General features: G+C 38.6%; 1 long non-coding RNA gene and 1 pseudogene across 2 annotated transcripts in view; both read left to right on the top strand.

Annotated features, from left to right (window-relative positions):
• LOC143268772 (uncharacterized) overlaps positions 1-22,337 on the top strand; it is a 76,680-nt gene extending 54,343 nt beyond the window's left edge. For both annotated transcript variants that reach the window (XR_013044899.1, XR_013044900.1), the window contains 4 exons: positions 922-1,073; positions 2,304-2,405; positions 14,549-14,731; positions 21,897-22,337. This is a non-coding gene — a long non-coding RNA (uncharacterized LOC143268772). The remainder of the gene's footprint in view (positions 1-921; positions 1,074-2,303; positions 2,406-14,548; positions 14,732-21,896) is intronic.
• On the top strand, positions 2,469-3,289 carry LOC143268780 (protein kish-A pseudogene; annotated as a pseudogene).
• Positions 22,338-23,796: the final 1,459 nt, after the last annotated feature.

Genomic DNA, 23,796 nt, shown 5'->3' with positions numbered 1-23,796 from the left:
GGACGTTAAGGAAGAAAAAGAAGAGGTTTTGCTGCAGAGAAAGAGTTGTACAAATTTATTCAGCTTGTTTTTTTTAGCTAGCATTTCCAAAAAAGAAACCACAGAATACTGAGCACGATGATGGAATGTGTGAGAGCCCATGGTAATCTGAATGTAAGCTGTGTCCTCAAGGTCTGTACACAGAAATCGAGGCCAGAAAAGTCGCAGCAACACAGCAGGGTAAATAAAGTGTTGAAAAGCACTCCCTTTAATAACCACCTTTTCGGTAACGTTGGTGACTTGGACGTTCCCAGCTTGCAGGGTTAGTACTAGAATATTCGTACAACCAGGGGAATCTGGGAGTCCAAGGAACAGCAACAATTCATCCCTATACATATTCCGCTCCCTCTTAACTCCAGATGCGCACTAGCCTGCCAAAGCAGAACTAGACACAGTATCTTTTTCCCCCCATACAGAATTAAATCGAGTTTACTCTGCCAAGTAGAAATGGCAAGAAAAGACACTGGAAATGTTTATAGCAAAGACGAATGACCATTTAAAGAAGAGGTTATATTTTACAAGGCCACACTTAAAGAGTTCTCCTGGTGAGTCCAAATAGAAACAGTGAAGCAGACACTTCCAAATTAAAAATAGACTAATTGGTATTTGATATAGAGTCTCATATTTAAAAAATCCCAACAGCCACTTTTGTTTCTTACTCTTTTTTGAGAAATGTATCAGGCACAGTGTTTTTCTTACATTGCAAATGAATATTCTAAAGAATTGATCCTGGTTTCAAGTAATTCCAACCACCCTCTCTTTTCACCAGTGTTTGCTATTAGACTGTCCTTCCTTTTACTTCAGTAAAGCGTGTACTTACCTTTTGTGTCAACACTTAACCAAGTTTTCCTGTTAAAATTCATAAAATTTGTGTTCATCCAGGACAAGGAAAATGCACTGAAGATGAGCACATGGCAGCAAAGCTAACGAACGTGGCTGCAGACAGGGGCAGTGCCCTCTACTCTGTGTGCAGAAACAAGCCAATTTTTGTCACGTTCGTCTTTCTCCAGCAGCTCTGCTGTTAACGAGAACAGGTGATATGTCTACTCTGCCCTCAGACCTTCTGTCTCTTGAGTGCGGAATGGAAGGTCATCTTTCTTTTCCTACTACTCAGATAGGAAGGTGTCATATTCAGAAAATTCATTGTTCTTTTTTTCTTTTTTAAACTAAAAGAAGTAGTAGACTGTTGTTATGATGATTTCTGCAGCGTCCGGTCAGTACTGAATTCTATTAGAAAAATGACCAGAGGCACCCCCCAAGAAGATTGTTTCAGGAGAACTGAGTGAGGAAATGCCGATAACTGGCTTTTTAGTGATATTTTACCCACTTATTGCAAAGAAGCATTTCCTTGGTTAGGGGTGATGACAACATATCTAAGGGGATAAGGGCAAATATTTTCAGAATATAATTAGGGATTATGCTAGTTTAATAAAGCAGTGGCTGCAGATTCTTTTCCAATCCTCTAGAGGTTTGGCTAGGTTTCTCGTACGAGGTATAGTTTCCCTCTCATTGAGCAGGTTTTAAGTCCAATCAGAAAGTTGTTGGTAACTGCTGAGATGTACATGCCACCACTGCATCCTTCGGTTTATCATGCTATGCTGGTCGTTTTGTAGTTCATAGCTATCCTAGCTGGGTAGGACTGTTGGTTACTTCCCTTCTTTGGGAACTTTCATAACACCTTCTAGTACCAGGGAAGTCAGTCCTCAAGGAGAAGACATTCTGCTTAGTCCTAACTCAGAGGCTTCTAGACCATTTCCCAAGTGCATGGTTCTTTCAGCAATAGGGACTTAGCTTCTACCTCTCCGAGTAACAAAGGGCAATAATAATAATAATAGTCTGTAATGTTTTGGGAGTCTCTTGGACAACTCTGGCCAACAACTTAAAAGAAGGCTTTTCACTTCCAATTTTTTTTTTAGATAATCTTTGGCTCTTTGAGAGAGCATCATTAGCCTAGATGAAAAAAAATTCATCTGAATCATATATATATAATATATATATATATATATAATATACAGATGCATGTGTATTATAGATATTTTAAGGTGGATAGTTAATAGTATGATTCCTTGTGACTTTTCTAGACATCTTTACCGTTATTTTATCCTCCTCTCTCCTCCTGTTTTTATTTCCATTCCCCTCCCTAAGCAGGGCCTCTCCCTTTTCCCAACCAGCTCGCTTGTGCTCTGCTATGTCCCTCCTGGTTGCTGCTCTCCAACCTTACCCTGACGATAACCAGGTCCTTTTTACTTTCTTGCCTTCTGCAGTTACTTCGGATGTGTACTCACATCTGAAGATTTGGAGCCACGACCATTCTCCGAGAAAGAACATGTGGTGTATGTCTTTCTGGCTCTGGCTTACCGTCCTAAGTATGAAATTCTCTAGTTCCATCTATTTACATTCAAAGTTTATGATTTCATATTTCTTTACAGATGATTGGCATTCCCCATCTTTTAAAAATTACGTTATCATGTAAAGTAGTGAGTTTCATTATGAAAACTTCCTTCATATTTGTTACTATATGATGGAATATGTTTCCCTCCCTCAGTGCTCTTCATCATCCCACTTGCTTGTCTTTCTTCCTTCCAAAGTAGATGTCCCTTCCGCTTTAAAGTCACATTCAATCCGAGAAACCAAGTAGCGTTCTTCTGAGCTCACTTCTATGTTGAGATACCCCAGCCCTCTCCCTCTCCTGGACAGGAAGAGAAGGAAGCATTTTAAGGTCTTTAGGCTTTTGTTCGAGTAGGTGCAGTTTCCCTTTCCTTAGATTGTATTGGTTTCCACAAGACAAAGAAGGCAAAGGATTGAAAATACTTCTGAGGAAGGGTGGTGTGGCTGGACCAGCACCGGCCTCACTATATCTGCCATTTTCAATGTTCAGAGTCTGTTGCCTGTAATCTTGCTGCTTATATATACACGTGTGCTTATATCCGATCCTTGGCACCCAGCCTCCTGGACAGAAATAAAACTGGAGTATTGGGAATATTTTGGAAGTGTGCCTGAACTGGTGAATGCAAGAGTCCTTATGTTGCCATATGCTGTATAGTGACGGCCTTCAGCATCCTCTTCATACAGTAGCTTTGGAAACTACCAGTGTGCGATTGCCATCAGACTCTGTAAACAAGGACTTGCTTCCAGAAAATAACGGGAAGAATAGTTAACCCTTTTATCTCTGAACATGAAATGAGATAAATTTTGAGATGCTGTTCTCTATTTTTATGCTGTTGGACCAATGAGCTATATAAATAATAAAGATGTAGCAGTTTAATACACAGGAATATGATTACAGCGATCAACCTCAGTTCTGTCATCCAGTATTACACTCTGGCAAACATCATTCTGTTGTGTCGGGACTGCTTTTCATAAGGTTCCTGAGGGCACAAAGTAGAACACAGAGCTGGCAGATTTCACAGGCTCCTTTCACTAGGGCTGAAAATATCATCACAGAATGAGACTTTCTAACGACTGGCCTGTTTTATTGAGAAAAATTGTTCTATTTTTGTTGTTACTGTTCTATGGATTACATTCATATTTAAACCATTTTGATTGCAAAACAAACAAACAAACAAACAAACAAACAAAAAATACTTCTGAGACTACGTATGTTAATCAGCAGCCCAGAAAGAAAAGGGCAGTAACAATGTCAAGAGAATTATGATGCTGTGTCCCAAGCTCAGGTGTATATGGGAACAACCTAGCTTGCAATATTGTGAGTTAATTACCCTTCCTTTGTTTTAGGTAGGAAAAAAAATTAGTAAATTAAATTTACGAAATTAAAGCAATAGTAGTTGGATTTTCTGAATTTCATGATATTGCTGTTATCAAATATTTGGGTAAGTCTCAAAATGTGTGCAAAGTTCATTTTCCCCTATAAATTAGGTGGGAACACACCTCTTCAAAACACAGATTATCAATGCAGAAAAAAATGGATAATATAGAGACCTATAGGAAAAAATCTTTACCTAGGCAACTATGACTCCATTTGCTAGATCATGTGTTGATTAAAGTGTAGCCAGGGAATTATTTATTATGTTTAACATTCTCAACCAAAAAGTTTTCTTGTATTGGGATACCACACAGGTTCAAGCTGCAGAAAGTCCTAGTGCTGAGATGGGAAAGTGAACCCAAGCTCATATCCTTAACCAAGATGCTATCTCCAATTGAAATCCATAAGCAAAGGAAAAAATAGTTTTCTCCTATGGAGTCTTACTGGGTCTATTAACCACACTTAAGGGTAAACCCCATGCCCAGCAGTAGATGACCAACACAAAATGAACTTAATGATATTTTTATAGACCCTTCTTCTTATATTGCATTGTTTGAAATTTTTTTGTCTTGCTCTTCTTTTACTTGTATATTATGGTTTCTGATTTTTGTGTTTTTATTAGTGTGTGTGTGTGTGTGTGTGTGTGTGTGTGTGTATGTGTTTTTTTTTTGTGTGTGTGTGTTGTGGATTTTTATTCTTTTTTATTGTTTTGTTTTATTCACCTGTTTTCTTTTCCTAGAGAGAAAGAGATGGGGTAGAGTTGTATGGGTGGGAAGATGGGGAGGATCTGGGTGGAGTTGGAAGTGGAAAACTGAGATCAGAATATATCGTATGAAAATTTTTTTCAATAAAAATATATTTTAAAAAAAGTGGCTAGAGATTCTACTGAGGGTACTAAAATATCCACAAGGGAGCCCTCAAAAGAAAACTTCTCCAGTTTTAAATGTCAGGAATGCACGGTTAGGAATCCCCAACTTAACATTCTCTTCTACGGTCCTTTGCTCTTATCGGCTCATGCCTGCCAGCATTTCTAACTTAGAGACAGAAATAGTATCCAATCATTTTATTTCTACAGTGCATCCCATTTAAACCATATGTTGCAATAAATATGTTTTTAAAGTTTTTATTCTCTACTTGTAGCATTGGTACCCAATGTAATCTATAAATGTACTTTTAAAGTTCAGATCTGCATCAACATTTCCATACACTTTGGGGAAGCTTATCAGGCTTATCCCCTGAAACCACTCTCCAAATCAACATATATATATATATATATATATATATATATATATATATATATATTGGAATATTAACTTATTAAGTTTAGTAAGTTGAAACTGGGAGTTCCAAACTTCATGCCACATGACCTATACTTTCCTTTTCAAGGGCATACACCTAAAAAACACTTGTTTATCATGGTACTCATCACTATGGCCATGCTATGGAATTGACCTAGCGGATGAGTAAAGAAACATGTTTTATATATATATATAAAATGGAGTACTATTTGCCCATAAAGAAAAGGAAAGATTTGATGATTTAGGAAAATTGTGCAACTAGAAATCACAAGTTACGTGAAATTGGACTCAGGAAGACAAATATATTGTTTTCTTTCATATTAAGAATTATAATTTAACAAAGGAGATAAAAATAACAAGAAATGTTTAAGAAGAGGAAGGGGCCAGAGGTGTAATAGAAACAAGAGAAGGTAATGGAGGTTAAAATGATAAGCCCATACTTTTCACATCTATGTAAATGTCACAATGAGCATCATTATTTTGCATAATTTTTATACACTTATAAAGTTACAATTTTGGGGGGCTGTAGAGATGGCTCAGTGGTTAAGAGCACTGACTACTCTTTGAGAGGATCCAGGTTCAATTCTCAGTACCCACATGGCAGCTCACAACTGTCTGTAACTTCATTTCTAGGGGACTTGTCACCCTCACACAGACATACATGCAGGCAAAACATCTATGCACATACAATGAAATATATCTTTAAAAAGTTACAACTTTTAAAGCATGACCTGTCTTTAAACATTTCATTTTTTTTTCCAGTTCTCACACTCATATAGAAGTACTAGCATTCTGAGACTTGGACTCAAGGTGAACTTTTTTTTTTTTTTTTGCAGAATGACTGAATACACTGTTCTCAATTGCAGGCTCTCCTGCTCTACAAAGGGGCCATTTGGGGTGCCCACATACCTGGTGGTTGGAGTGTAGTGGGACCTAGGAATGGGTGTGAATAATCTTTCTGTGGGTTGAGTTGCACCCAAGGAAAAATAGAAGCTGAGTTTCAGAATGCAGCTTCTGTACTCTCTTTTAAAGAGTTTTATTTATCTTTAGGTTAAATAACATTCTAGAATATGTAAGCAAAATCCCTGAGGCACATGGTATAGTAGTTGGAACAGATTGCACAAAAGTAAAGCTTGTATGAGCCATGTTGGGAGCCTAGTGTTCTATGAATATCCCAGGAGAATACACATTTAAATAAAATGTAAATTTTCCAACACTAAGCTGATTTTTTTTTCAGGAGGCATAAATGTTATCCATCTGGAAGTATAGGTATCCATTCATGTGAAGTATTGCTCCTCTGTTGTAAAGGTCAGTTGGGGTTTTTCTGAACTTCATCTCTCCATCCTTATGCCATAAACACACTGTGGAGTGACATTTCTCTGCAGAGAAAACTTTATGATTGCTATCTTTTGATTCATGAAACAATGGTTGAATTATAATTGCGTGTTCATTTATTTTTATGTTTATCAAGTCAAAAAGGATGTTGAAAATGCAAAAATCTCAGAAATAGAATCACTACAAAAATCACTCAATTGATAAAACTACTTCATTATTATTTGTAGGAAAACAAAACACACATCATCAACTCTCAGAATAGTACAAAAGCTGAAAATATAGTGCTGGTAGCTCTTTTTATTCCTAGGTTATAATATTTTTGGAACTAACTTGAAAATAGTAGAAGAATTTAACTAGACCAATTGACAGGCTTTCTTGAATAAGCCCAAGTTAAATCTCATATTTGATGTGGTTTCTTACTGGCTTTCTTAAAAACAAAGGGTTCTAAATCAGGTTTTTTTCTCTATAAGACAAATGTAAAAATTTCAAGAAGAGGAAAATGTTTGGAGATTACTAGGGTATGAGAGCCATAGAATTTCCCAGGTTCCAGCAGATTCCTAAATTTCAGTGGTCCCATTTGGATTTAAATACCTTTTTTGGGATCCCCCCTTACCTTTAATTTTCTTTTGAGTTTACAATTTTCATGCTTGGCATATCAGACTTACTTAAAATATTATTTTCTATGTCTTTCCTTCATCTACTTCCTTGTAAGCATTTAAATGTTCAGTGCAAGATGCTTGATAACATGTTGTTAGAGAGAAGATATGCGAGTCCCAGGATGTGTTTCAGAGAGAGTTCAGAATAACTCCAAACCTGGCTGACTGACAAATAAAGATGCCTCTCTTAAAGCCCCCCCGCCCAACTTTTAGACTTTTCTTTTAAATCAATTTCAAATGTATTCATCAAGAATCATTATTCTGCCTGGACTCAAACTCACTGAAGCCAACTCAGCTATTCAATATGGATCAGGGACTATTTTGGGTTAACTGCCAGAGAATCAGGGCTGGCTACTGATTTGAGGCCACTAACCCATCTCAGCGATTGTGAGGTCAAGTCTTACCAAAGACATCAGCGTTTGTTGGGTGATATCATAGAAACAGACTCCTCTGGCAGTGTGGGTGAGGTACTTGATTTTTCTAGAACCTACTTGTACCACACATGAAGAGTACTTTGAGGACATGCAATATGTGCTTTTCTAAAATTTACTATTTACTACTAAGGTCTAACTAAAGCAAAGCCTCCAAGAGTCCCTGCAGTCTTAACACTTCCAGCATAGTTCAAAGATCCAAATTCAATGTGTTTCCAGGACTTCAAGGCAAAGTGTTAGCAGTGAGCCCCCATGCAAATACTTTTAAAAAATTAAATACATCCAATGAACAAAGACAATGACTAAACATTTTTTTTTTATAAAGTAGGATAATGAAGGTGCAGAAAGGAAGGATGGGATGAATGCAAGACCGAAACCCTGAGGGCCAGCGTTAACTCCTGTGGGTCTGTTCCCGGCCACTAGTGTATGTGCTGCCAGGATGAGAGCCCCAAAAGTGCTGGGCATCACTCTTCCTCTGGGTTTGCTATTTGCAGCTTCTCTTTTTATTGCCCATGGCTTTGCTCAGCCTATATTTTATTTCATGTTTCAGATATTGCTAATATCCTGAGATCTCCACAGCAACCTAGTTTTCACCCGAAAAGCTTTGTATATTGTCTTTTAATAGGGTGCCAACAAGTGATCTCAGTCAGTTATATATTGCTTGTTCTCTCGACATATCCCTTGGAATCTTGGTGTACCTCTCCATGACCCTGTCTAAGTTACTGCAAAGTATCTTCATATTGGTAAGGTCAAGAGGCCATGTCCTGCTTCCAGCTTGAGCAATATTATAATAACCTTTGATCATAGCTGTGGTGGCCTCATAGGGCTTCCCTATTCACTTCTCTGTGTGAATAGAACGCTCTGCTTTATCTTTTGTCAAAGTCAAGTCTGTAAAATGAGATTACACTTTACACCCTGGGTCCTGCAATGCAGTGGTCTGTCAAACATCCTAGTGAACCAGTGCAATATGTCTAACTTCTCTTTATTGATGCAAATGTCTCTAATAAGCAGACCTTCCTCACCTACAACTTCAAACTTATTCCATTCCTGGAATCCATGTGTGGTGGAGGGATCTACCATTGCATTTGCCATTATCTTACTCTTCCATGTCCATAAGGGAAATGGGACTGTGGCATTTTTCTAAATAACCTCTTACCTTGAATATCATTCCTTTGACAAGTAAGGAATTCTTTTACTTACCAAGCTACTTTAAAAACATTGACATAGACTGTAACAGAATATGAACCACTAGAAAGTAGGATTATGTTTATGCATACATCATGGATTAGACATGGCATGGGGTTGTGCTCTAAAGACAACTAAAATAATCTCTCTCCTGTGTTATCTATTCTCTTCCTCAAAAAGTCATTACCCTGAACTGTGTTACTAAATAGTCACTTTGCAACTACCAAAGCAGTGTGTCCTTCCTTATATTCTTGTAGAAATCTTTATCATTGAGCAAGTAAACAGCAAATTTACCAGATAACATACTCTTTCTTAGCATGAAGATTTTTTTCTTCAGAGATTAGTATTTAGCATTACTACATTTCCTATACCTTGTTTTATCTCCCAGCATAGAGTATTAAATACAAAAAATTGCTATGAAGGATAAATATGCAGATATACACACGGGCAGATGAATGCATCAATGAAGGATGGAGAGTTAAGTCAGACATCTATTGCTTGATGCTGTTACAAAGGTTAATTTTTCAATAATTCATGATATCGTCTAGTTGTTGAAAATGTACTGTTTTCCCTTGGAGTATTTCAACCATGGATGCTCTCAGGGCAAGTGGACCAGAACGATGGGAAGAGTACAGGAACATTCCTCTCTACAGCACCAAACAGGGATGGATGTCAGTGAGGTGTGCAATAGATTGATCATCTTCTTTCATAGCTTTATTTAGTGTTTACCACGAGAGCTTTCCTGCCTTCCATGTGCTTTAAATTTACACCACATTCATTATTATATGACACAAGGGGTTAATCATGTCACTGAAGCAGCTAGAATTGTTTTTAAGAAATGTCAAATTTTATCCACCTAAGACTGAGATAATTTAGGAAGGAAAGATTCTTGGAAACAATGGTTGAGATGGCAATGCCTCCTTTCCCTGATTTTACTTTATTAACTGATAAATAAAGGCTTTGTCTGGGTAGAAGAGGACACGACTTGATGTAGCAGCAAAAAACAGTGCACTTTTTTATGCTATGATATATCAGATATATCATGATATATCAGGAAATACTAAAATTGAAGTACTTATTATAAGTTGCCAATTAAATGATTCTAACTAAGCATAATCAAAATTAAATTATTCTTAATTTCTCATGTAGGACAAGTACATCTCTAACCTAGGAAGGATTTTTTTTATTGCTTAATGGATTCCCAGCACTAATTAGGGTTCTATAATTATAGTTCAGTGGATTAAAAGAGAATGTGGTTCAGAAAATTAGCACAGTAGCTACAATTTTAAATATTAAAAAGAGAAACGCCTTTACATAGAGAGTTCCATTCCTGTCTCACAGTCACTCGGGGAAACCCTTTCTCACTGTGCTCTTCACTGACTGATCTTTGAATTTCACGACACTTTCTTTCTGGTCCATTCCCCTTTGAGCTATTTTCAACTCAGAAACGGATTCTATTAAAGCCACAAATCAAACTATACCACACGTTTGCTGAAAACCTTCCAGTGACTTTCTATCTTGATCAGACCCAAAGTCTAACGGCGGGGGGAGATGGATAGAGAACCAGCAATACATAAAGTGATAGCCTTTCATCACTAGCGTACTCCAAGGATGTGAGCAAGCCTCACCTTGTTTGGGAAGAACAGACTGTGTTTTATTAAGCATTTCATTATAAATATTCCTGAGAAGATGTTCAGAACAAAGGCATTTAATACTTTTAAAAACTTTTAGTTAATAATAGATATCATTATGACATTTTCATATACCTATCATTCTACTTGGTTAATATTCATTCTCTCATTTTTTATTGCTTATCTTCTTTCCTCTACACAGTCTCTCTTTGTCTCCCTACTTTTCTTCTTCCACTTTCATATCACATATAGGTAAATTCCGATAACACAGAAAACAGAAAACATTTCATGCCAATTACCTTCTACCGTGTTCTCTGTGTCCACCCCCCCCCCCAATTATTTCCTTCTAGGCACTCAGTATTTCTTATTGTAAAATATGCAGAAATATGAGATATCTATGGAGAATGTAGCTATCTGAACTATGCCTATGTGTCTTTTTAGCTCTCCACTGTTGTGTCTCTCAGTTTTAGAAGGGCGTCTATACTGGTTGACCAGATAGAAAAATGGCTCTTTCTTCTTCACTGGAGATTACAAAAGAAACTTGCTGGCAGACATCTTCCCTTCCAAGGGACTAGCATAGGACAGGCTTGTCCTTTAACTAAAGATATCCAACTAACTATCTTACCTCTTGATGCCTAGTATACTGACAGGTTCATGGTTATAATGACTGAAAAATCCAAGGTCTGTAGTCAGCAAGCCGAGGCACAGTATAATACATGACTAAGGTTTCTCTTTGAACCCAAGGCCATACAGCTACAGCAGTAAGTGGTGGAAGTTCCAGCTGGGTCTGAGGAAAGAATAACTGCTGCTTCAGACCAGTGCATTTAGGAAAAGAGAAAGAATTCTTTTTCTTGTTCTTCTTAGGGCTCTGGTGAATTGGATGATGTCCACTCACAACAGAGAAGAGGAGACTGTGCCTATTCTACTCATTTAGGTGTTAATCTCACCCAGAGACACTTTCAGAGACACACCCAGAAACAATTCAATCTGATTCTTTGCTACTCCATTCCCCCTTGGAATTGGCACATATTAAGTAACACATTTGCTGCAATCTAAACAACTCTGAATGGAAGAGACTAAGCATACAACATTAATGTAAGGATTCAGTGTGTTCAGATTGTTCTATTCAGAGTCATCTTTCACACACACACACACACACACACACACACACACACACACACACACACTTGAAGGTAGCAGAAAGACTATTAGTGCCTCCCAGATATCTCATGCCTGTCAATGTTATTAAAAAGTTCATTATTGCCGGGCAGTGGTGGCGCACGCCTTTAATCCCAGCACTCGGGAGGCAGAGCCAGGCGGATCTCTGTGAGTTCGAGGCCAGCCTGGGCTACCAAGTGAGCTCCAGGAAAGGCGCAAAGCTACGCAGAGAAACCCTGTCTCGAAAAAACAAACAAAAAAGTTCATTATTAAAGTAAATGAAAATAATGAATTCATAATTAGGAAGTAGACAAGTATCTTTTAACGTAAGAACAATGATGAAGATGAAGAGACTATTTTTTAAGCGTATGAATGCTCATGGAATCCATATATTGATCAAAATCAGAGCATTTCACACTGGAAATCGAAACCTTTGAGTTATAGTTATCAGAGATCAAAGGCATTGGAAATTTCCTGAACTACTGAGAACTAAAATGGAAAGTTCTGGTAAATTGGGAGGGAAATGAGGGAGGTTGTCTACAAACCCGAGCACTACTCTCCATATCACTGTTGGACCAGGGGACTGGCAAGGACAATAGAAGCCCCTTGGGTGGCTGCGTCTGGTGACTCATTTCTGTCACCCTGGACTTCAGGAGGCTGAGGTAAGGAGGCAGGAGGATTGCCATGAGTGTGAGATCAAGCGTGGCTACACAGTAAATTCTAAATCTGCCTGTGCTGTAAAGTGATACTCAGCTTCAAAACAAACAAACAAATAAAAAACAAACCAAATAAACTCTTCCCTCCCATAACGCTCAAAACAAATGCCTGCAAATAAAACCCCCATGCACAGAATAGTAAAAGCTTGTTCAACCCCGCCCTCCATTGTCTCTGTCTGAATCATGAAGCCTGCATCCTGTCTAGCTCATCTTCCCATCCTGAAGAAATAATAATTTCAGCTCTAAATTCTCTGTCTCATGGAAATGAATCTTATTTTGTTCTTAGTTTGTTTCTTTTTAAAATAGTTCTTTTTACAGACAGGTTTTCCAATATTCAGTGCCCTTTTTTCCACATCACATAAAGTACTGCCAAAAAATAAGCCAGACTGAATAAATTCTTCAACCTGCATAGGTTATTTTTTTAAATTAGCATGTTTGAAAGTTAAATTTACAGCTTCATATGTAAGATGTATTTTTAAAAACAACCTTATAAATTATTGTCATTATCCAGGTTTCTTTTAATAAAAAAAATTTCAAAAGCTGTGTTTTTCCCATTGCTTTTTAATTCTAAAATAATCAGAATTTCACACATTAAAAATTACTCAAGGTTATTTTTCTTTTGTGAAAAAAATGCTGCTTTAACTCACCAAAAACCTTGCAAAGCTTCAATTTATTTTATGGTTTAACTTTCCTTTGGGTAACTTATTCATTACTTCCTGAAATCGACCAGTCTTCTAGGTAGAAATGACTAGGTTTCTAGAAATGGCACCTCAGTGAGTCATTATTTTGGCCTGAAAATCCTATTTCCAGGGGCTAGAAAAAACATTATGGATACTGGCACACCCATTATGAGACATATGTTAGCAGCACTGAAGCATTTATGCATTAAATGTTCCTCCGGAAAGGTTCAAATACGTATTAGAAGCTGAGCTAAGTATGGAGTGAGTGATCGGGTGGATATGGTCTACTTCTGCTCTTCCAGACAGGTTACGCAATCACATGATGCTGGGCATGAGGGGTGTTTCCAGAGCTATGGGAAACCACACAGCCTGTGAGATAGGAGGATCGTGCTGGGGTGGCCAGCCTTGACACTAGGGATCAGATCCCCAAAGTCCAAAGGGCAGAGTAAGAATGGAGACTGGGCGGCCACCGTTAGGAATGAATAGAAGCGAATAGATTTGACACGGACCGTTGAAGTAAATGTAGGATTTTGGATGGAATCTGATTAATATAGGCCTGCTTGCTCAGCTTGCTTAAAGAATTGAGGTTTCATATGCTCCTCACACAACTCTAATATTTGTGTGTATAAAATAAAAAGTCAAGAGAAGAATTGACGTCTCTGTCATCTGAACTGTTCCGTCTGTAAATACGCACCCACGTAGTCTAGGGTGCTTCTGTGTACTTTAATAACTTAGGTCCTTCGGTGTTTCCTCGGGTTGACTGCCGGAGTCAGAATGATATTAATGCTGTTATATTCTTCTACTGGGTAGGCATTTTCAATTACGTTTTCTATTGGATTATAATTGCTATGCTCACACTTTCATAATCTTTATTTTGACCTTGTATCCTATACCTCCTGTGCGATCTATTAGTGAGAAATCCCTTTTGCCACAGAAGTCGCCAGCACGTAGAACTTGGTTTCTACTACATTGACTCAGGCTTAGAGTTCAATGCACATGAAAATCTATATTTATTTTCTAAATGCACCTTCAAAATCATATTTGGAGTGAATAAAATACATTCATTCTGTATCTGTTTTTGTGATCACATGACTTTGCTTCTCACACAATTGTTAGTATAATATTGAACAGTTTTTCTGTTATCGAATTCTGTACTCCTGAGGTAATCAGAAATAATCTATAATATATTTTATATGTCACTTTTCATTTATATAATATGCTATTTAGGTCTCTGTCTGTGTGTCTGTGTGTCTGTGTGCCTGTATTTATCACATTGGTTTAAATTTAAAATGCATTTTACATCTGGAAGGATGACTCATTTTCATTTCTAATAATAGTTGAGTCTTGCTTGTTTACTGGTTTTAGCTGAGTCTTCCCATTTTCTTTTTTCAGCTAAACAGGGGAGGGTCCTATTGTTTTTTCTTCTGATACTTGTTTGCCATTTCAAATACCTGCTCTTGACCCTCATGTTGTAGCTTAAACTTTCTGAAAATTTGCTGTTTTCCTTGTTCTAGGCTCTCTTGTGACATTCAGCCCATTTAGCCTTTTAACAAAAGCCATTTACTTTTAAAATATTCTTTTTTACCAATCAATGAACTTCAGTTTTAAAGGCTGAGCTTCAGTTTATATGTTCATTTTCTTTTCTTATTTTCACAGGGTCCCATGTCTCCCAAGCTTGCCTTGAGCTGAGAATGAGCATGAACTTCTGCTTTTCCTGTTTCCACATCCCTAGCACAGGCATGCACCATCCGACTTGGCTCAGGCAGTCCTGGAAAGAGCATCGGGTCTTGGGTATGCCCAGCAAGGACTGACAAGTGAGCTGCGTCTTCAGACCCACAGGTCTGTTCCCAAACATCGGCTGCAGGATTCCTTCAGTTTGCTTTCTGATATTCTGTTGTAATTTACTTAAATGTTTCTTCCATTACAGACTTTTTTTTTTTTTATCCCTTGAGCTACCTAAAGTGCTCCAAAGTTTAATGGAGCACTTTAAACTTTGTGTGTGTGTGTGTGTGTGTGTGTCTGTAGGTGTGTGTGTCTCTCTCTCTGTGTGTGTGTGTGTGTGTGTGTGTGTGTGTGTGTGTGTGTGTGTGTGTGTGTGTTTCCCTTGCTCACAGTAAATGAAACTTCAGTGGTTATTTCCTGTTCTTGGATGATCAAGTGACAGTTTTAGGATATATTTCAAAACTATAGTGAATATCTTTTCTGCCTTATTTTGCTTTTGACCCCCTTTGCCCCTTTCCCTTTGTCTTTTTGTTTTATTCCCATGTGTTGGGGAACAAGGAACACATCAAAGCAGAAAGCACATGCACTCTGATGACATAAGTGCTTTCATCCTGACAACATTTTGAGGGTTTTTTTTTTTTTTTTGCATTTGATAGAAGGAGATACCTAACCCATACATCTTCTCTCCCCAATAGATCAAAATCATCCATTAATCCCGTGTGACTTCTCGATAGAAGTTGTTTGTAGCTCTGGAACTTGCAGCTGCTGCTTCTGCTGCTGCTGCTGCTGCTGTTCCTTCTGTATTCCTCCCTCCCTCCCTCCCTCCCTCCCTCCCTCCCTCCCTCCCTCCCTTCCTCCCTCCCTCCTTTCCTCCCTTCCTCCCTCCCACCTCCCCTCCCTCCCTCCCTTCTCCTTCCCTCCCTCCCTCCCTCCTTTTCTCCTTTCTTTCCCTCCCTCCCTCCCTCCCTCCCTCCCTCCCTCCCTCCCTCCCTCCCTCCCTCCCTCCCTCTTTCTTGGACAGGGTCTCAGTGTGTAGGCTCCAGCTCACAGAGATCACCCGTCTCTGCCTCCAGAACGCTGAGGAAAGGTCTGCACCCCCATGCCTATCTTCATCTTTTTTCTTCCTTTTAACTCTTTGAGATTCAAGTAAATTTGAAAGGGCTAAGTGTGCTCTAAACACCCAGGGTCTTGTCTACTGTTTGGACACTCTTGCAATAGCTCTGTGGACCTGGCTCTCACACCAGCTGAGCTTGTGGGCTTTTTATTCTGGCATAGTCCTTTAAAGAGATGCCCTTGATTCATTAGTAGATTTCTGAAATATTCCTGCATGAATATTTCTCCTCCCAGTTTTGTTGCTCACAGCATGTTCAGAATGCACACAAGGGATCTGCAGGATGCGCTAATGGCTGCAGTAGGATTCTGCAGCAAATACTCAGAGCAGTAAGTAATCTTTGCAAACACCACTGAGCCTTGCTTGCTCTCAGCTCCCTCATCATCAAGGTGAAAGGAATGGACTTCCTGACCTTTAAGACTCATGGATCATCTATGTCTAGGATCCACATAAAGGAAATGATAAACAGTCCTTGGCAGAATTTACTATCTTGTGTCTAGATGGATATGATCTGACATCTAATTCCTGTTAGTCTAAAATTCTTTTAAAATCATGGTGAGCTGACAAATGGAATGAAGAACATACTAATTACATGTGAGGGTGGTGCTGTCTGAGTTGACAAATATGATGATGATGAGGAGGAGGAGGAGGATGAAGAAGATTGGTCAACACACTCTGTTTCCTATACACACTCGAGAAAGTAGAACTTGCTGACTAATGCACACATGGTGTTTGTTATTCTAACAAGTTTTTTCTTAATAAGCCAGATTTTCCTGTTATTTAAATGATTCCCTTAATTCATTCAGGTAGTTAGAGAAGCAAGCCCTGGAGTATCAAATTTGCCTTCTTTATGACTCTGGTGTCTCAGACGGCATGCTTTAAAAAGTGTAGTTTAGGCAGTTGTGAAGGTCTGGCTCAATTTAATGTCCAATTTTAGGTACCAGGGGGTTTCATGATACCCCTTTCTCCCTAGAGGGTTACATTAATTGCAACAGGAACACAGAAGTGGTAGCATACTTAACGTTATTTATCCCTCACTCGGCACACCAAGGACACATTTAACTAGTGGGAGCATCCAGAGCATCAGTTTTGGTTTCTAAGGAAATTAAGTGTTATTTTGAATCCTTCAAATTTCTGACTGAGATTTTCTGTAGCCGTAATGAGCTATTCCCCTTCTCAAAGGAACACTAAGTATTAATAACAAATATCCATGCTGTCCAAAGGGACCAACATTTTGTCTGTTTCTAGACATCCTAATTTTATAGTTTTGCTGAGTGAGACATAATTATATTTACTTATTCTTCCATATTTCTGCTGTTGGCATTGTTGTTAGCATTGATACAATTGTGAAACAAGGCAATCTCATAGGGTTGGCTTGAATATTATTTTCTGGTCTTCTAAATTTATTTATTTCAGCATAATACACTCATACTTGGTGTAGCTCAAGTTAAAGATCTAATCTGTCACACATACCATGATGATGTCACAATGAGCAGCTTTCAGGGTTTTTTCAGTATTTTATGTAGTATTGTTCTAGTTTTCCAAGTTGGATATCAAGAGAGATTTGCTTCTTTGAAAATCTGTGTCGTGTTTACTTGCTTACTCTGATGACAAGACTGTGTGTGTGTCACAGTCACTAACTGAAAGGAAAAAGCAAATACAACACATTAAAGGTGTACTTAAATAGATTTAAACATATTTTTATCAGCGCTCCCATTCAGGGAGAGAAGAGTTTACATTTTTCTGTTACCTTCATCCTTGAGAGCAACCATCTTGCGTTTCCATGCTGTGCACCAATATTCATTGTGCAAGCCAGTCCTTCTCTTCTTTCCATGGCACAAATAATTCAGGGATGAGTTTGTAGCTCAGTGTTGGAGTGCTCGCCTGGTAAGTTCGATCCCCAGTGTCATCATGAAAACAAAAAGAAAAAGGAAGTAACACATACTCGTTGTGAACATTATGTATACTACATCTTTGAATTGTGTGGACTTTTGAAAGTACAATAAAGAGTTGCAAAGGAAATAAGAAAAGATAAGGGAAGTATCAGTGATGTTTTCACTTCTTAGAGACACCCATTGCTCTATTCTGTTAGTTCACAGACTCTCTTCTATGCATCTTTTTTGTACAAATACAGTGTCCATAATGCTTTTATCATTGGACCTATTATTTAGTGTGTGTGTGTGTGTGTGTGTGTGTGTGTGTGTGTGTGTGTGTTGTAGCAGTAATCATTGGCCACTTGGACATGTCTTCTACTCTGAATTTTGAGTGTTTAAATTTAATTTGACAAAGCAAAATGATACCTTTGCTGGCAAAGCTCAGCTAAGGCCTGGGTCCTCTCAGGATCTGGCTTCTGAGAGCTTACAGATGTAGTGGAGAAGTTGAACCTCATCTTTGTTGTCTGTATCTAAACGGTCAGAAATGAAGACAACGTGGAACCGTTGGCATGGTTCAGACTCCCTAGCAGAGGCATCCGAAAGGAAAATAGACGTTGACAATTAAAATTAATGAGAAGTGCTTTTGTTTCTTTGACTTTCAAGAGTGCATTTTGATGACCATTATGAACGGTACATAATTTACAATTCTAAAAGTGGTATGATATCATTAAACAGTCTCCCTGTGGGAGAAAGCTCTCATTACAGTTAATCTTGTGATAATTCCCCAAATGTTTCTGTGTAACACTGCTGGCATCCTGGTAGGATTATAATTCCTTTCATTACAGATATGTTGAGTGAGGTACAGAATTAAAAAATAAAACTTTTATATTATACCTCAAGTCTCATTCTGTATGAGTAAAACTCAACCTATATTATAGTTTGACTGTTCCCATCCTTCCAAACTCATGTTGAAACTTATTTTCATTGCAATAGTGTATGAGCTGGGGTCTTCAGAAACTATTTGGGCCATGAGGGTGGAACTATTGCCCTTTGGAAAGGGCTTAGAAGAGGGTATTCAATTTGTTTGCCCTTTAGTTATGTGAGGATGTGGCTTAGCTATGAGGATATAGCAATAATGTCATCCTCAAAGCACAGATAGCAACATTCCCTGACGCTGAGCCCACTGGTCCTAGAGCTGAGACTCTCTGGCCATCATATTTAAAGAAAGGGATTTCTTTATTTATAAAATAAAAAGTTGAACATACCTTATTACAATAGGAAAATGTAGGAAATTGGTCCAAAACATTCTGTCCGCTAAGATCTACCGGTATGCAATATTGAATTAAATCACAGGATATGGAACAGAAAACCATAGGCCAGATACAGTCCATAATAATTGTCTGGGTTTGAACACACACACACACACACACACACACACACACACACAAACACACACACACGCAAGCATGCACACATGCATGCACACACATACAACAGATATTAGTCGGAAACATTTAAAATTGAGAGAATACACACAGAAATGTGTATTTCTTGCTTCATATGAGTCAAGAAATCAGTAACCTTAGGATACTATTCAATGTAACAATTGGCTTAGATCCACTAGTGACACCCTGTTAAATAGGAGCTCTGTTCTTTGGTGCCATAATCCCCATTTTCAGGTCACCTGCACATGGCTGGTTTTGCTCACTAACTTCTGTTCTCATTTGGATTTTTTAGACCCTTCCTATGAGTTAACTGATTTGTCTTTACCATTAAGGTTATTTGTGTGAGCTACTAATAGTCTGGCCACACTGCTAAAAAAAATGTTCTTCTTTATTTAGATTTGTTTGCACACTTGTTGTTTTCTTGCTGTAGCCTCAGTAGACGCTTCCCCTGTCTACATTTACAGTAGACTCTTGTATTCACACACCCCAGACAAACCACTGCTAATTTTATGAACCATCATAAGCTATAAAACTCCACTGAATTCTTTCAGTGAGAAGTTTTCTACCCTTAAAATCCCCCTTTATTCCTGTCCACCTTTGGATATTCCTTATTCATTTTGTTAAAAAGAAAACAGACACCACACTCTATTTTTCTGCAATCTGAGCCTCCTCCAATACACTCACCTTGGATACCATTCTATTAAAATATTTATTTCATTTATGGCACTGTAGATCATTCATTGATTTGGAGTCTTTAATGTCTTCCACCCTTCAAAGGGTCCCTGAGGGCAAGGACTGTGTAATTTGCAGGCTTAATGTGTATACACTTGACCATATGCTCATCCCCTAACAGGAGCTGGAAACGCTGATGGAATAAATGAATGAGAAGTAAGATCTATTCTTTAAAGGTAGCCCCTCTTGGAATCCTCTAGCTATAACACTCAACTGGCCTTTCTTTGACCATCTTCACAACTAACCTTTGATGGTATGATGTCTCCCCGCTTTTTCCTCCTTTACTCTTTTTCTTTCTCTTCTTTCATTCTTGTAGACATCCACATGCACACAAGCACACACTCACATACACGTAACACCAGTGTTATCACATAGCAGAGTAATGTTACTTAGTAATATCCATTAGTTTAGAAAATTCCAAGAGCATAAAAATGGAGACATATATTAGCAATATTAACATTAAACAATATGCTCCACGGTGCCTTATATAGTCTAATATATAGTATTTTAAATTTTTACTTTACTAGCTAACAAACATGTCAATAAATATGATACAGAGATAGAATGGAAGGAAATGGACTTTTTAAAGGCTCAAAAATTAAGTATGGGTCACATAGGTAGTGCACAATCAGTAAAGGCATGGGAAAGTTTAGTTAAACTACGAAGGAAGTAATTGCAGAAAGCATCTTCATGATTACAGTGTTACATCCACTAGAAAAAGTGGACCATGAATACCCTCATCTATGTACCCACTGTAGAGCTGTTTGTCTTTGTGGGTTTAGCCCAGCTGACAGCTAATGCAGGCATTTAGATGCAAAATTGGACACTCATGCTTCCCCTAAACGATATTTTGATTCATCAATTACATGAATATGGGTAGCACTATTCATTTATGAAATAATGCACCTATCGCTTTGCAATGCAATTGAAAACATTTTTCACTTTATTTAGCCAGTTCCATCTCTACTTCATGTAACTACGACAAGAATAAAAATTGATTAGACAAGGAGCGAAAAATGAGCAAAAGCATTTTCCAGCACGTCGCCCAACTTGTAGTAAAATGATGGAACCATGGTGTTTTATTCCTATTGAGGAGATGGTTCGTGCTTAGGTGGCCAGGTTCTGAATAAAAGTATCCTTGTGATGCTCCATTTCCATAAAAAGAAGCATTGTGATCTGGGCCAGGTAAAAGTATGCTACCAACTCAGAAGATAAATAATAAAATATATTACCACAGCATACTGAGATAGTTCCAACTTCAAAACTTAGAGGATGGAAGGCCTTGTAACGTAGGAAATCGTGCCCATTTCTTAGCTTGCAGTTTCTTCATGTTGAGTCACTATTGATGTGAATGTCTATTGGAGAAAATTATAAAGGCCACTCCACGTAGTTAAAAGGAAGATTTATTTAGTGGATGACTTACAAATGAAGGAATGGATAGGTGGCGGGGGTCTGGGGAAGCTGTATCGCAATCCAGCGGTGTTCTCTGGAGCTCTGCACAGTCAATCTCCACTGTCCAGGGTCCAGGCGCAGAGAGCGCGCCCAGAGAGAGCGCTCGCCCATCCAGCTCTCGGGTTTCCAGCACCTCCCCTCGCCCCGCCTCGTAGGTGTGACAGTTGCCAGAGTCTCAATGGGGGTTGGAACTTCCAGATCCAAGCTGGAATGGCTACCCACTACAAATGTCACTAAGATCACAAGAGTAGCTAGAAGTTCTAGGGCTTTTTCGGTGTTTTTTTTTTCTGATGAAAATGTTATTCATAGTACTTAAAATCACCTCGAGCTGTGGTATGATTGCTGTGTTTCAATGAGGTTATGGTGAGGCCTTGCCAGATTAGGTAATTTACCCAGGCTGGGAGTTCTCTATCCCAAGTTTTTCTGGCCCATGCTCCATCCATTTCTCCATTATACTGCCAATTCCTCAGCTCTCCTGCTTACTGTCTACATAGCCTACAGCCCTGGTGCTTCTTTATGAAGTGATAGGAAGTCCCCACTCATTGTCTTCCTATATGGGGGTCACATGTGCTTGCTTTTGAAAGCCGTTTAGACTGCTAAAAACGTTTTGCTGTTGGAGACTTTCTTTTGAATTTGGAGGAGCTTTGATGTATGTTCTCTCTTTTTAGGAGGCTCAGTGAGAACACATATCTATTTGGTGGCAATGGAGAGTGTCGTCTTGTCAGCCCCGTCCATCATCCACGGACTTAAAGTGTATCCTCCGGTGCATTTGTTCACAGACGCTGACTGAGAAGCATCTCATCTTAGAGTTCTGTGAAGACTAACTTGTCAAATCACAAGAGATATGTGTTACATCTGATTTTCCAGGATGTGGTATTGGGGATCAAACTTAGCAAGTTGAACAGAAGGCTGCTAATTTCTCATGTGGTCGTCATCAAAAAAGCACGAAACTAGTGAGTAGTGTACAGTTAAAGGAACACGTGTCCAGTGAGTTGTGAGCTGTACAGCCAGATGGTCTTAGTTCCCCATGGACTACTCCAAACTCATATCCATGCTTTCTTCATTAATTTCAATTTTTGCCTAACATTTTTATAGGCATTAAGGTTTTTTTTTTTGTTTTTTGTTTTTGCTTTTTTTTTTTTTTTGCGAGGGGGAAATAATAAATTTAAAGGAAAATAAAAGCATTTTGGGTCATTATTTCTTTTGTAAAAAAAATCTAATACTGTGCTTACAACAGAGTAAATGCAATGCGTTCCAAATGTGCTCACAAAGTTTTCAGTCTGTTAATTATTAGAAATATTTATTTCTGATCATCAGCTGCATTGTATTGAGGTCATGTTCCTCATCAATGGAGGCAGGATCTACAGACAACCTTTCTTCATGTCAAATCCATGAAATTCACTCCACAATCTTCCTCACTCTTCCCTTATGGTTTGTTTCCTCCTCGGAATCCCACACGATGCTGATATTGTGGTTTTGGCCATCTGGACTCCTTACCAGCTGCATACAGGAAAATAATAAGATCACATCTTTAGGTTAAAATCTCAGTCATTGTCATAGAGAGCAAGTGGAACACATTTGCCCTAAATTAGTACAGCTCCCAATGGTGTCATATCACAAAGAAAGAAATTTAAGCAACTATGGTCAGTACTATAAAAGTGTGCTTAGGTTAAATAAGAACAAGGAGAACCTAGGATAGTAGAGAAAATTACAAAGTATTTCTTTCTTTTAAATACTTCCTCTTAGTTTGGAACCACAATATAGTTCTGAAGCAACTGTCATAGGTACACTCTGGAAATCAGAAGGAAAAATGAATCATATCATAGTTTGCATTTGTATATTCATTAGATCAACATACTCCTTGCCTTGATTTTCATAATTTATAAGTGGAATTATTAGCAGGGCACAGATGGCCAGCTCCAGGCAGCCTGGCCTCTTCCCACTGCAGGAGCAGACCACTGTTTGTGCCTCCCCGGAAGTTCACTTGCTCCTCTCTTCACCTGTCTTTGTTCCTGTCCTCCTGGGCCCACATGTGACCCTTCTCTGTTGGAAAGTCATGTCAGGCAAACCCATGTTCCCTTGCTTCACATAACTGATAGCATTTGATGCTACAGTGTTTAATATTCCTTGCCTTGCTTCTCTGTGGTGTAAATGTACATTCCTAGCTAGACTGTCAGCTTCTCAAAGACGGAGATTGCATTCCATGACACCCTCAGCACCAAGCAGGGGCGCTTCCTTCTCAGGATGAATTCATTGACAGAGATCGTACTTTCTTTTAAAATTGACAAGATTCTGCAGTCCGTGAACAAAGTGTTAAACCCAGTACCCCCTTGAAAGCCATGTTAATAAGGGACATTGGGCCCTATTTATTTTCTGTCTCAATGTACTGAGTTGGCTGTGCTCTCAATCAGATAGACTGACGGTCTGATAAATGGGTAGAGCTGCTTTTGCTGGTTGGGCATTGCACCTTCTGCCGTGAACTCAGTGGGACTGGAGAGAGAGGGTACAGTTTCCTCTTCCAGCTTCTGTATCTGGAAAGAATTGCTTTTGTAAATGTTTCTTTCTGTG

The sequence above is a fragment of the Peromyscus maniculatus genome, chromosome 15 (assembly GCF_049852395.1).
Source record: "Peromyscus maniculatus bairdii isolate BWxNUB_F1_BW_parent chromosome 15, HU_Pman_BW_mat_3.1, whole genome shotgun sequence".
In the NCBI taxonomy this organism is placed as follows: Eukaryota; Metazoa; Chordata; class Mammalia; order Rodentia; family Cricetidae; genus Peromyscus; species Peromyscus maniculatus.
Note: the sequence above shows the minus strand (reverse complement) of the source record. Positions and strands in the feature narration are given on the sequence as shown.